Genomic DNA, 15,692 nt, shown 5'->3' on the forward strand with positions numbered 1-15,692 from the left:
TCAGTACAAATCGGCAATTTCATACTTTAACCCCTATTATTATGTATGTCCCATCCAATACAATTAAGAATTTAATGTTCTTTCTTAGATAGATTGTTTTTCTTAATTAGTTAACAGTCTAATTCATGCGAATAAGTACATTAGCTCTATGCTTTCACTTTCCACGAGTCAGGAAGGCTTATCATAAACAGTTTATTGTCTGCCACCATTGTTTACAAGGACGATTTCACTTGTTATGGAGTACAAAGCGTCATTTTATAGTAACGAAGTTTGTAATTTATGTCTCTTTGCTATTAGTTTGGTGAGATAACGCTATAATATGAGTCTGAAGGTATGTCACGTCACCCGGCTACCAGGTAGTTTTGAGAGTGTTTAATCAAAATTATTTTTAAAAATAATTTCTCAATCGAGTTCTTGGGTTTTCGCGATTGTTACACACCGGAAATGAATCTAATTCTCCGGATTTAAATCGCGTATATTTGTTTTTTCAAACAAACCAACATTTCATCATTCACGTATCATGGTCACGGTTGACTGAGGTGGTATAGTCATCAACCAGTTATGTCTAATATTAATGCAAACCACGCCAATTTTTCACTATAGTTACAATAGTTATTAATTAAATACCTTATTTTTAATTTTACTAAGAAACATTCCAATTTAGGCTACATTACGTTTTACGAATTATTTTATTTGATGATTTTTTATTAAGTTAAATTTATTATTAATGAATAATAGACATTAAAATAAATTAAAACATATTAATTAATTTCTCAATCTTTATTTTTATGATAATAACGTGCGCCTGGTGTTAAGCGACACGCCTATCTATAGCAGTTGCAATGTTGTTCAGAGTTTTAAATCGCAAAGATCTGAGAGACACTGCCACTGCGTCTGTCACCCTAAGACAAAATTTGACAAGTCCCATGTGCCTGTAATTTCACCAGCACCCTTATCAAAATCAAAACACAGTAATTCTCTCATTATTGCTTGGCGGCAAAAATAGGTAAGGTGGCAGTACTTCCTTGGATAAACTCTTTCACAAAGGGCTCCACTGCTACTAAAGAGATTGTCTGTGTTTTTACGGATAATGATTTTGTTGTTTATTTTCACCTTTGCGCAAGTTAAGAAAGGTGGCAGATTATAATGACATCATAGTCGGAAAGCGTAGCAATGTAATATGGTAATGTTGCTAAACTGACGTTGTATCTAACGAGCTCTATGCGTCGTATGTTGACAACAATAATGTAATATTATATGATGTCATGACGTGGCAAACAAAAACATTGCTTGGTCTAAAAAAAGGGAATTGTATGCACTATGAGGAGCAAAGTAACGAATTTAATTCTAGTGGTAGTATCCAGAACACATATTAGGAATATTCTTTTCCGACATTAGTTTTACCAGGACAAGAACTCAGGACCACCTCATAAAGCGTCCAGATGTATTGATTATTACACTTTTGCCATATGAACACATGTGGTTGTATTGTACTATACAAAGGATGCGATATATTAACAGGGCACAAAAATTATATCCTTGCGAAGTTGTTTCAAAATAAAAAATAAAGTCATATCACAACAAAGTTTTACCTCCTTTACAGTTGTCGTTAAATGATAAGTAACCTGTAATTTAGCGATAATCATTTAGTGAATCTTAAAATGTTGTCCTTCTAATTAACCCTATTACAGGTAAAAACTAAAACGAGATGTCAATAACCTATTACCGAAGTGTATTATTTACTCCGTGTTATTACCTATACATGTATAGCCACCAATATGTCGTTGCCACAACACCTTCCGCATTTTAATCCAAAACTCGAAAATTGTAATTAATCTGGGTGCCAATACGCGTCGCCCAAACTTTCAATGAGCTTTTGGTTCTACATTTTTCTCTAGAATTTTTAAAGTAACTTACAAAACAGGGTCAGAGATATGGCTATAGGAATACTCTCCTTTTTTTTGTCCACATTAAATTATAAATATATCTAAATGATAACTTAATTTTTTTAAAGTTTAATTACCATAACTGATTTAGAGATGTGCAAATAGCTTCCAATATAGATACGTGAAAGTTTTGGTTTGATTTATTTTACTTTATTGATAAGTTTTAAGTTTAATATTAACATGTTAAATAATTTTAAGTACAAAAAATTTAAAAAGTTAAAAAATTAATCTTGGGTAGGAGTTATCCTAGCCAAGATAATAAATAAATCACGATCATTTTTTACGCTCACATACACATAATTATATTTCTCGTCTTCTTTAATTGGAGAGATGGTTACGTGCAGTAAACGGTTTTAATATAACAAACTGTGCAAGAAAGTTGCATGACACCTATTCGAGTTTACTATTATCCATTTTTATATAATGCCGTAATGATATATATTCCTCCAATTTGATTGCTCCTAGTAACAATTCACGTGTAGAGAAATCTTTACACAATTTATACTTAATTATAGCCGCAAACAGACTACTTGGTCACTTATTAGTTCTCCCTAGACGTTAGGTGTACAGATAATAGACACAAGTACATATTGCTATACTACAGTATTCCAAGAACATCAAAGTTTCTCTTCAGTGAACTTCAATAAAATGAAACTAGAAAGTTGTTAACCAAACAAGTGTTTTAATATTTACGTCTTTCTCTTACATTTATGCGATTTATTGTTATACTGAGTTCCTATCCAACCAAGTATGTACGCCTCTCAGCATGAGTCTCATGATGCGCTCCACTATACCAAAGACCACCACACATGGCGCAGTGTCGTCTTGCAGAAACTGTTTCTGCGGGGGAATCATGACTCTCAGCAATTAGGAATACGACGCGAGAAGGACTATGGGAAGCGATTTTTTTTTCAATTTCTAATTGCGTGTATATGTTTTTTTTTTAAACCAACGATCCTTTCAGGCTCTTTTCAACTCCCGAGGTCACGGCTACTCAGTCTACTTATTTATAATTATCAATTGAAGTTTTTTTATGTAATTTTTTCTTGTTACAGGTTTTCAAGATTTGGATCACACACAAATTTATGTCACCGACATAACAATTCATCGTTGCAAAAGGTAATTTTCTGTTAATTATACAATTTACGACAATTTCGCTTTCAATATGGTAGATGAGATACCCAAATAAGAAGAGAAGATAAAAATAAGTGAGAGCGGAAGAAAAAGTTACTTGTCTATTGACCATTAGTATTGAAACGTATTTCCTGTACCTGTGTCTCTACGGTGAGTTAGCAGTGATAGTTGTCGGTAGCGATTGCATAAAGTATTTGTATACAAAATGTTATTTTTTGTTTTGCTTTTTATGACACCGAATGACGGGACGAACAAGTCGGACTCCTGGTGGTAAGCGACACGTCTGTCCATAACAGTTGCAGTGCCGCTCAGAGCTTTAAATCGCAAAAACCTGTGAGACACTGCACTGCGCCTGTCACCCTGAGACATAAGTTGACAAGTACCCCGTGTTTGTTATTTCACCACCATGCTTGACGGCAGATTAAGTAAGGTGGCAGTATTTCCCTGGACGAATCTTGTGTAGTCTTGTGCTCGATGTTTGGTTGACTGGTTTTATATATTTTTCACTTTCGCGCCATTTAAAAATAATATTGTACATGTGTTCTGTTTTGTGAATTGGACACTTTTAAATTTTTTGGGGACCGCGAGACAGGAATCCTAACAGCGGGACTGTCCCGCATAAAGCGTCTTACATGTACGTACTTAATGACGAACATCCCAGTCATAATCGTATTAGTGTAATAGTGATTAGAAATGAATGGATCTATGGCATGCTAGCCCGAAGATCCATGGTCCATGCGCACTCAGTCGGTTCCCGCCAAAAAGTATTGACTTTCTCTCAGAGCAATTATCCGCATTATATGCGATCGTCGCAGTTATGCAATGCGTTGTAAGCCCATTTCATGCGCTTACGACGCGTGCTGGTGAAAGTGCTCTGAAGGACCACTGACTTCAATATACGTCACACACAAAGTGATTTTACTTTGCTTTAAATACTGCGGACAATAAATTTACATACATAAAAAACTTAAAATATTCACAGTACATAATCATTAAGTCATGATTCATCTAAATTTGTATTGCCGTTGGCCGTGATGTATCGTCTAACACTAATTCCAGAGAAAGCGATGCCTCTAGCATTGTATCACTGGTCAGAATCAGAAATCAGAGTCATCGTCCTTAAATCGGCATCCGCATTGTGGTTTCGACACAATCACGGCAACCCGTGCCGCCACCCGTCGTCAGTCGCGAGGGCAGCGCGGGCGCATCAATTATCTCACGGTGTTGCGTAATCGGGAGCGATGCCCTCGTCCTTGAGCCCATAAACCAACTTTCTCTTCCGCCGTGCGCACCGTCCGCATCCTACTGACGCGTCTTTACGTCTCCCTGCTCATTATTATACTTTACGGGCAAATGCGTGAAGATTTCTCGCTACGATAACATATAATCACAACATCGAGAACAATAATTCTTATTATAGATTCCTTTAGAAGTATTTTTTACGTATAGATTATAGCATAATTTCCCGGTTAAGCCGTATGTTGATATAATTGAGGGAAGCATTAGTAATAATCAGTTGTTTGATTCTCATAAGCATCGAACTTTTAACAGAGTGTAGCGTACAAGCATTCGCTCGGCACGCGCTTTACTAGTCTCTAGCCGCCACTGGGTCACAGGCATCAATTTACCTAAATGACACACTTTTTAGTCACATTTTGTGATATCATAATCGCTTTTACTAAGTGTATAACTTATACGACATAAGTTACGCGTGTTGAGGTAATCTATGACTTATAGAATTAATTTTGTAAATAGTGTTATGTATGACTATGCCAAAGATATTTTTATTGCGAAATGTATACAATGTGTGTATTTCATTTTACGTATATATTCCAGTCAATACAACGTTAAAACTAGCTGTCATAATACAATAATATAGATATATTTAGACCAGTACATTTGTACAAGTCGTGATTAATGTTAATGAAAGTCGAGCAAGAGTTGCAAATGCATATCTTTGTGCTGTTATGTGATAGCGGGCATCAGGGTATCGAAGCATAACTCGTACTAGTCTAGACTGCTATATAGGAGCGACGTTTTCTCTGATCGGAAGTTCCGGTTCTCAAGAATGGAAATATTGGGTGGAGAGCGGTCTCTGGAATCGGCCACCTCTCACCCACTTGCCTCGGTGTGAAAATTAACAATAGTGATTTGAATGCATTTGATAGGCGCCGTCTTTATAATTTTAGTGCATTAAAAGATCTGATTAGTAAGAGTAAAGTAAACATGCTTTTGCATATCCCAAAATTTATATCCTAAGGTTGTCTGGAAGAATTAAGTAGCACATAGCCACATAATGCCACCTGTAGTATGTTAACTTACTATTGTATACCTACTTAAGTTACTGTTTTGTGTTATCACTGAAATTTTATGTGCATTATAAAATAAATAACATAGGTCGCACTATTTAATTTATAATATGGCCATAGTCTAAAAGGCCAAATGAGGCAATACATATCGCTATCTTAATTCTCCGTCTCTATATAAACAGATATCGTAACTAAACGCAAAGGTAGTCAAAAGGAACGTTGAAAATTAGGTTATAAGAAGGTCAGCTTGTTCAGTAGTCAGATAGCATCCGTTCTCGCCTCATATTACCTTTTCAGAACACTTAGACACTTCATATGGGAAACTCATTTAGTTGACAGGCGTGCTTTCCCGTGCACACCTTGCGGGTAACTTGGTGCGGCGCCGATATACTTTTCTCGGCATAACCTGCCCACATGCAAATCAGGCAATTTTCTTAGAAAACCGGGCCAATTCCCAAGATACGGAAGCCTGCGCCACAGTCCGAATCGACATTGGCACGTGATTGCGCTCTCGCTAATTTATTGCACCCTGTGCCTGCGCCAGAATGCATAACTCTCCGTCATCAATACGCCGATTGACTGGCCTATGTAAATAGGGGAAACCTGACATCTGGTAGTACGGTATATAAATAGAGAAGCCAATTAATTCGTAGCGTATTGACATGTTCTACTCAAGAAGTTATTAGACAGACCCGTTGATGCATGTTTAGTCTGGTCACATTCACTCCACTTTTAAGACGGGTTGGAACAACTTGTTTTATGTGCGTAGAACACAGCACCTACTTACTATAAAACAAATAACCACCACGATATCACCATCGACAAATAATTTTAAGTGTGCACAAGGTGAATTGGCACAAAGAAGTGTAATTGCCTACATACCGTTGCTGGTTCCTTCAAACAAATCCTTGTTTGTCTGATGCTCGCTAGCTTTTCCTATTCTACGTTATTTTCGCCATGGTCATCGATATTCAAACTCAATCTCTCCGTGCCGTTTACTGTCCTTAATAAACACCAGTGGCCATAAATTTCTCAGAAATGTGCAGCGGTTATTAGATACACAGATGCCAATTAGTTGTTTTGCTACGAAGCTTTCACCAGTGTATTTAATTGCAATAATTTTCACATTGCCTTATTTTTGTCACTTAATTTCATTATAAGTAATCTGCAAAGTACAAAGTACTAGCTAGAAGATTTTAACGATACTTATTATCATTTGTATCATCACGAATGCATGGATATTTGATCTCATCATAGAGCCAGTTCGACCACAATTTTCACACTACATTTAACTCCAAAACGTATTATTGTGGTTATACTTTCTTTACATTATTAGGTCACGTTATTTATACGTCGCATCAAATTTAACAGTATCGCAATCAGATTATGTTTTTGACATTAATAGAGTTGACCTCTGTATCACACGTTAGGGTTTCCTTTTTGGTTTCTGACATGACTGCTCTATAAATTTATATTGGTAAATTGTTGACAGCTGAACAACATCTGCACCTTGCCTATTTCAATTGAATGATTGACTTATGAAATTATTATTCCATCGCCTAGTCTCCCCATCTCGTCGTCCCATTAAAATTTTAATTTTAGTTGCGTTATGAACGTTATTTTAATCAATTTATACAAAATAAGCCTAATGGTATGACCTACCGCCTTTCAACCAGAAGCCGTGGATTCGAATTCAGGCTTGCACCTCTGAGTTTCTATTTTTTTTTCGGTGAAGGAAGACATTGTGATAAAACCTTACGTCGAAGATCCTCGAAAAACCTATGAAGTCCCCAACCAGCATTGTACCAACGGACTAAGGCCGAAACTCTCGTCTGAGAGGAGACTTGTGCCTAGCAATGGGACTTATAAATGGGTTAATGATATGAAATGTTAATAATATAATCAAAGACTAGACAACACCACATACATTGTTCTAATCCAAAACTAAGTAACTAAAGCACTTGTATTACGAAAACAATGTCGGTACCACAAACAGCCAGACCCGAGACAATATAGAAAGATAGTTTTCCTACATTGACCCGGCCGGGGTACAAACCCGTAACCTCAGAGATAGCGACACCATGAAACCGGCGCGCGAGCCTCTCGACCACGGTGGTCATTAGATCGAAAGATTATGTTAACAAAACAATTAAAATGTGCCGCAAATTTGTCCTAGAAAAACATATTTATTATTTGAACGTAAATATTCGTCTTTTGTTTTGTTGTCGCTCTATTCTACATTCAAACATTCCAATCCGAACATAGTTTAGAGAGTAAATAATGTCGTAGTCGGTTTTATTTGAACCACTTGCCCGATTCGCGTTTGACCTGTTCGTTAGCATTCGATCATTGAATCCGACATGCGGTTTAAAATATACGGTAGCTAATATTTTAGTTCGGACCATTGCTAACTGACATGACAGCTCAATGTGAGATCTTAAACCTATCGGGTGTGAAAGTAGAATTTTATTTGTCGTTTAATTGGTTTTTATGATTGAGCGCCTTGTTCACTTACGGGTTTCTGTCTTTTATGGTGACAACAACACGTTAGAAATCAACTAGGTTTTTTGCACACATCTAAGCTTTCTAGAATCTAAAACCTGAAGCGTCTCTAAGAATTAGAGATACAGAGACAAGAATATAGATCAGTATCATGTTAAAGCAAACTTTAAAAATATTTGGAGATTTTAAATAAGTAACTTAAAAAAGATTGCTCTTTATTAAATTCAAACTGAAAACTATAAATATTAATTACACTAAATAAATAAAAAAATAAATAAAAATTACACTTAACAAGATACCAAAAACCCAGATATGGTTAATCATTTATCTAAATCTGTTCGATGGCTAGTACACCTTTAGCAATGTGTCAAATCAACTATTTATTACGCTGCTTTCTGTTACCGAACCAATAGATAAAGTAACAGTTACGCAACAATTGAAGATCGGCTAATTGCGACTGACTCCGGCGCATCGTGTCACGCGCTCGCAAATCGCCACAATCGCGACGCCAACGAAAGTTACCGGATTTTGTGCACTTCCAATGCCAAGTGCGGCAAAGAAAGCGAGCCCAGCTTCCTTCCCAACAACATCTTCAAATAGAATCATCTCGCTCTCTCACCTCCGCAATGAGCACTTACGAAAGAGACAAAGTGCGCTTAAAAGAGAAAGTGGGCCACGTTATGTTCTCGGTACCATTAACACGGGCATTGAACGTAAACGTCAACGGATAGCATCTTGGAGAGTTTGGATTTTGTCACAATGCAAAATGAATTTTACAGTAAAGCCTTTAGGTATGAATTTAAACGGTGAAGTGTCAGAAGTCGGGGTTTGTCATTGATGGTGCAGAATTCGGAGAGCAACGAACTGCGGGCGGTGAAAGTGTTGCGTGGCGTAACCTTGAGCCCGCGGTCGCCCCCATCGCATCACCTAATAGATACGTCACAATGTGTACGATAAATTATCACACATTATCAGTAATTAATAATAATTCAATGATTCGTGATTTTCATCATCATCGTCATGCTTTCAAAATTAAACTTTTTTGAACGTAATGCTGAAACGAAACTTAAAATGAAACAGTTTTTATTTAAAGGTATACAAATTTGCAATGTCAAGCAATTATTTTAAAATATATTTTTCCTTTCACCTACTCTTATTTTCCTGTTCAATAACATCGAATAGTAACGCTCAAAGGTACAAAATTGTGTTTCAATATTTAGGTCTGTGTGAGTAGCAACGTGACATGAAAAAGCAAGTGAAATTGTGTAACGCAATCGTAGCATTGGAATTTGGCGTCAGGTGCGTTCTCGCTGTTTCCACAAACAGAACGTAACATTGCCTGCTAATTTCAAAAGTATACACGACTTGTCATTGCCTTACCTATGTGCAATCAAGTACTCGAAGAAGGCATGTAAAACATCTAGATCACAACAAAGATGAATGAACGTACGATCATGGGAAAATTTGTCGCTAATCACAGCATCGTATCATTGACCCCATAAGTGAAATTTGCAGTGAATTAAGAGCGCACACAATAAAAATAGATATTGCGTTTTTCACTAGAAACGAAAGCTAGCTGAGCAGATACAATGGTTATTCGTACGCCTCAGATATATGAACGTACAGAGTGTTATTGAAGCGATACATGTTACAACGCACTTGTTCGTGGAAATTCTTCAATAGAGTCAGATTATTTTTAGTTTTTACACTTCCCGAGTATTGAATAGAGAAATCTTATTAGAACGTTATGTACGAATGCGTTTTTAATTGCAACCATTGCAGACTTTTAAAAGGGCGTGGTTTGGAGATATGTGAAACATTTATTTTCTGTTTACATTACGTTCACTTTCTAATGAGTTACGCATAAAGAATAATAGTTAAGAGAAGCTAAGCATTTGGGCATTTTCATTCATTAATTAAGCAAGACTTTTAGCTCGTTACTGGCCAATTAAAAACCCGAGGCTCTTGCCTCGTTAATCAGAGCCGAAAGTGGCTAGCTAATGTCTTGCTAATCATAGAAACTGCCCCCATAACTTTTGCTATTGATGCTTTCGTGGCTAATACTACTGAATAGCTTGCGGTCATAAGGTTCTACCAAATAAAAAACGTGACCAAATTAAAAAGAAACTATTTTAATGAGTCTAAAATGCAGAGTATAATAAAAATTTCTGACTACATTTTACAAGGGTTGGTTTGATCTCACACACGTGTTAAGAAATAACTTTAGCAAAATTAGATTAAATTTCGGGCATCAAAATTCAAAATGTGAGCTTTTATTTATCGGAACATTATCAGATTGAGATGCCAATTTTTTGTCATGAATTTAAATACTAGCTTTTACTAAAATTTTAACAAGGTCTCATTTTACACCTGCGTAAGTAAATGGCAACATTATCATCTACCATGAGAAGAGAATTACTATATAGCTCTTTTCATTTGCAAATAAAGTGAACAATCACCAAAACTATTTTTTAGTAATAATTTAATCACTAGACATTGATAAATACGTTCCATCTTAATTGAATTAGAAAGGCTACTTGTTTTGTATTTTCATTCATCATAATTCATTTGTTCACTTAAACGCCATTTCAAAATGTATTCGAAATGTATTTAAAATGTAGATGGAAAGAATGAATGATATATTCTTTATTGCACATTAAAAAATTACAATGCCAGCACGGAACGGAGGGGCTTTATTGCTAAGTAGAATTTCTTTTTTTCATAGATGTGTGCTTCCGATCTGCTACGACTTAAAAAGAAACGGTCACTACCGACTAGGTGTGATTTATAAATATACCAGATACATACACAGATTGATGTACAAACATTGTACTTTCATCTCTACGTTTTCGCTAGGTATGTAATACAGTGATGTGTCATATCAGCAGTTTTACATTAGTTCTGTCATTAGCATAAAGCGCTAACAAAAATATTAAGTTTCTTGACCGTTTATCAATAGGCACAATACGTGATATCTTTGAGTATAAATAAAAATGTAGTAAACATTCTTTTAAAAAAGATAAATTATTATTCTGCACACGTTCATGTTCTACAAAATTAACTCTTAACATTGGAAGATAGTGCCAAGTTTAATATAAGTTCCGTCCTCAAAATGAGAAAGTGAAAATTGTAATTTATTTTGTTTCAAAACGTGTTTGAAATAGATTAGAATGAAATAAAAAAGTTATCGATAAAAACACCATTAACGATATGATTTAAGAGATCGTGGAGTCTGATCGTGTTCTGAATCTAATTGGTTTAACTATTTTTGATATCACTTTCACGGCTAAATGTCTTTGTCGAGAAAGGTCAAATTGTACAGTCAACATCATGCTAAGGCCATGATAACAACTATCTATCCAATGCCGTGTACAGTTTACGTTATAAGCTTATTATAAAAGTGAGGAACCAATGCAAAATCAATTTTTAATAGCTTGCTTAGATGTTATTGTTTTACTATTTATTTGTTAATTTGGGATATTTTTAAGAACTTTGAGTGAACTTTCTGTGTACCTGTAGTACTGTAGTTCCCAAATAGGTGTAGTGATCTCAAAGCGGTTTTGTTTGATTTGAAGGTTTGTTAATCGGGTTCTTTGCTATTGTGGTGTATAGATAAAAAGTACCATAGACATTAGACAATATAAGTTACGCTGCTGGCCGCCGTTCCCCTCATTACGACTTTAGACAGTGGTGTGAACGGACGTATCGTACGCGTACGTGAAGTTAGCAAACGTTCTTTTATTGAGCTGTCCATGTACTAATTTTGCTTCAAAACGTGTTAGATGTCACAGTATGTTAGATGAATATGTTTAAAATGTAGTATGTTTGATGAATATTGTTCAGCTATATAAAGACCATTAGCTCTTTTCCCAGACAGGGTAGGGGTCGCAGTAATTAACTTTCACTTGTCCCATAGACTTGAGAATGGAAATTCCATGACATTACAATAATATGGTAACCTAGCTCTGCTGCAACCAGGAGAGTCTGCGGACTACAGAACATTGACCTACTACTGAATTATCTTGTTCTGGCTTTTTGAATTGGCCTACACAAGGTGACTTTATTGTTTACTTTATTGGAATAACGCTTTTTTGCATCAAGATTTTTCTTTCAATTTAAAATTGTTTTAATTATAAGGAATTGCATTTCCTGGTTTGCTTCACCTGCGCCAATTAGCATACTAGTGATAAAGCATTATCATATACGAGCCCTATACCCCACCTACGGTGGGGTCGGGCGCGACCTGCGGCGCGTGGTCGGTTTCAGATTACGGGGTGTGCTTACGTGCTTCGGTGGCACAGTGATTAGTACTATGGGCGCTTGATGTGGAGGTTCCAGATTCGATCCCTGATTTGAGCCAAAAAATATTTTTAAATTGGTTCTGGTCAGGGTATTCTGGGTATTGCCCTCAGAATTATCGTTACTCTGATACTCATAGTACAGGAAATTCCCTAGTTTGAGACTAGAAATTCGAAGTGATTGTCTGGCATTTTTTCCCTAAATACTTCTATTTTTAGCAAAGTTTCTAAGAAAAAAGAATCTAACGGAGAGACGGTCGAGATACAACAACGCTATAAGCATCTTATTTCCACTACATGTGGAAGTACGCCTTACATTTTGAACAATTTTGAAATTTTGTACCGTAATAGAGTCTCTGTATACTACCTACGTAAAGTGGCGTGCGGACGCTTCGGGCTTCGCCCTCCGCTACACCTCGGCCTACGGCCTCGGCACTTATGACTTTAAAAAAAATAACATAGCTCTTTAATGGCAGCCATATTGATAAATGGCAAAAAGTAAATTTTGACTGCAAATTATTATTAAACACCCATAGAGGTCCCCACATGCCGATTTTCAGCTGAAATAGAGCAAATTTCCATCTGCCGCCAAAAGTTTGTATGTCAGACATATTGAAAAATGGCGAATAATAAATTTTGACCGCAAATTATTATTAAACACCCATAGACTACCACATGCCGATTTTCAATCGAATTAGAGCAAATTTTCATCTGTCGCCAAAAAACACTTCTATGGCAGCCATATTGAAAAATGACGAAAAACCAATTTTGATCACAAATTATTATCAGGCACTCCTAGAGACCCCCATATGCCAAATTTTCAAAGGGATCAGCAATTTTTTTTCTGCCGCCAACAAACGCTTCGATTCGCGTATTTGAAAATGGCGAAAAACAAATTTTGAGCACAAATTATTATTTCTAGTGGCCTTCACATGCCAATTTTCAGTCGAATCACAGCCAATCTCTTTCGGCAACTATTTTTAACAAATAAAACACTTATATGGCAATTATAATAAAAAATGGCGAAAAGAAATTTTTGACCCTAAATTATGATTAAGGACTCCTAAAGACCCTGGCATGCCATGCCAATTTTCAGCCGAATCGAAGCAAGTTTTTCTTCGGCCGCCATTTTGAAATCGCCATCTTGAATTTTTTTAACCCAGGCAGTTGACCAGTATTACCCTCTATGACATTCCTTCAAGCACCTCCTAGATATCTCTAATAGTTTCCGTGTTAGGAGACTTTGAAATTTGTATGGCGGCCATGTTGTTTATTTGAATTTCGAACATTTTTTACTTCCCGCGGAATTCGACCAGGGTGTATCTCATAAAAATGCACAAAAATCCGCCCATGCATTATAGTTTTTGCAGGCCGTTGATCACTCGTTTACATTTTCCACATTCAGGTCTATTCATATTTGATTCTTTGCCTTGGAGTTTAACCGCGCACAACGGTATAAATATCATTTTTCTACCATATCGGGAAGTATGCGTTCTATTTTTCTAAGTGCTAAACTTGTAGCTTTATATTAATAAAATAATAATAATAATACGTGTGTGAAGTATGTAAAAAGCCGCGGTGTAGGACCCACACATGCAGCATGCATCTAAATAATCCTACAAAATTTTCATAACAAAGTTACAAGCCTTATTTTGAAACTAACTAACGGATTTTTGACTCACTACCCACTTAGGCGCGATAAAAAAATTCCAACGCACACCCCCACAAAAAATAATTCAAAAAACGTATTTTTTATATTAACGTAACACAAAAAATCACATGGAAAAAATTATATATACGTAGTGTAGTTTATATAGGTAGATAATTCAGGTTTTTTTTCAAATGCGGTAAGGCCCTCTAGACAGGATCAATGCCCTCAATTGCTTCCGAGGCTCCTACCAACCCCCCTACGACTCTTCAGCGCCGACTGGGACCCCCCACTTTGGGAAACTATGTTATAGATGTTCAATCATTTTGTCGTTGCCATCGCTCATATTATAGCACTCCGACTGCTCATTGAAACAAACATTGTTTTACTTTCATCGTGCTCTACTTACCTTGATCCAATTCAAAATATTTCACACCTACCATCTTTTGTCAAAAAAATTTAGCGTTCAATTTATAATAAGTCAAATTGTTTGTAGAAGACAATGGGTACGGTGTGATGAGATGATAAGATAACCATGCCGTCGCCTTTAACTCGAATTGCTTTTCGTGACTCGGCGGCTTTCACGTGTGCGCTTGAGCAATTTTTTAGCGTTTAAATTTGAGTTACGTTGGGCATTACCGAAACTACTAAATACTTGAAAATCTTTTGTTAACTTAATTTAACGTACTTTTTAGTATCTACGCTATCTTAATCATATATGTAGTCTGTACGTAGCCAACATTTATATATATCTTTGTATGATTATTAGTATACCTGATAAACTAAAAATCATTACAATTACCTTACAAATTATTTGTAAAAATTTCGCATTAATCAGTTTTATCTTATTTTTTTATAGAGAACCACAAAATGGCGTTAATGGGTATCCGATTTGTAAATTAATACAGCGGCTTACCTACTATTAGAAGTAGCTAATATATTCTTTTTTAATTACGGCCTTCATCGATTTTGCGTCACGAAAGTGTATCATCCGTCTCATCACATCACAAGTTAATTATGCCAAAAAACTATTATGAATTGCGTTCAAAATGCATTGACTTTCAGATAATCGCTAGACAGAAAACGAAAGTTCTAAATTGACGACACACGCGGTTTTTGTCGATCATCTCGTGAGAAATCACTTGTCGCTTTTGCGTGTTTTTAATACAAGTATCAATTATGGTGACTCCCATATGTAAGGGCGTGTGTTGACAGGTTAACAAACATTTAGGCTTATTAAGATAGGAGCAAGTAGGTGTTAACGGAAAGGATTTTTTCTAAATTAGCAGTGTAGAAGCAGAGATCCTTGTGAAAGTGTTAGTCCAGGGAAGTACCTTACCTATTTCTGCCACTAACCACTAAAAGTGAGCATTACTGTCCGGTTTTGCCTTCAAAAGGGTAAAGGGTAAAGGAGCTGGTGAAATTATAGGCACATGGGACTTATCAGCTTATGTCTTAGGGTGAAGAGCGCAGTAGCAGTGTCCCTCAGATTTTGGCAATTTAAAGCTTGTGAGTGGCATAAATCTTTCAAGTATTTGGCTCGACACTTTCCTGTTTAAAAAGAAAAAAGATTTATAGTTTTCTGTTTGTTGAGTGTATTCAAGCATGAGCTACAGGACTTATCTCTCATTACTGCTGTTTTCTTAGTTGATGCTTTTATTGATATTGTTATGTAAATGTTCATTGTTACATATGCAATTGTGTCTAGTGTTTTTACGACGATTAGTTAATTGAAGAGGCTAGTATGACACGCAATCTACAGTGTCTCTAATCATTGGTCTCTAAACGTTCGTCACGCTTCATTCGCGCTGTTATCTTATTTTCATTTTGCCTAGTATAAACGTGATGACATTTA

General features: G+C 36.1%; 1 protein-coding gene across 2 annotated transcripts in view; it reads left to right on the top strand.

Annotated features, from left to right (window-relative positions):
• Nucleotides 1-15,692, top strand: part of LOC113230558 — a 47,570-nt gene that overhangs the window by 12,564 nt on the left and 19,314 nt on the right. For both annotated transcript variants that reach the window (XM_026464566.1, XM_026464567.1), the window contains exon 2: nt 3,002-3,065. The gene's annotated coding sequence lies outside the window, so the exon portion shown is untranslated. The remainder of the gene's footprint in view (nt 1-3,001; nt 3,066-15,692) is intronic.

The sequence above is a fragment of the Hyposmocoma kahamanoa genome, unplaced genomic scaffold (genome assembly GCF_003589595.1).
Source record: "Hyposmocoma kahamanoa isolate Upper Pololo Valley unplaced genomic scaffold, ASM358959v1 63, whole genome shotgun sequence".
NCBI classification, from domain to species: domain Eukaryota; kingdom Metazoa; phylum Arthropoda; class Insecta; order Lepidoptera; family Cosmopterigidae; genus Hyposmocoma; species Hyposmocoma kahamanoa.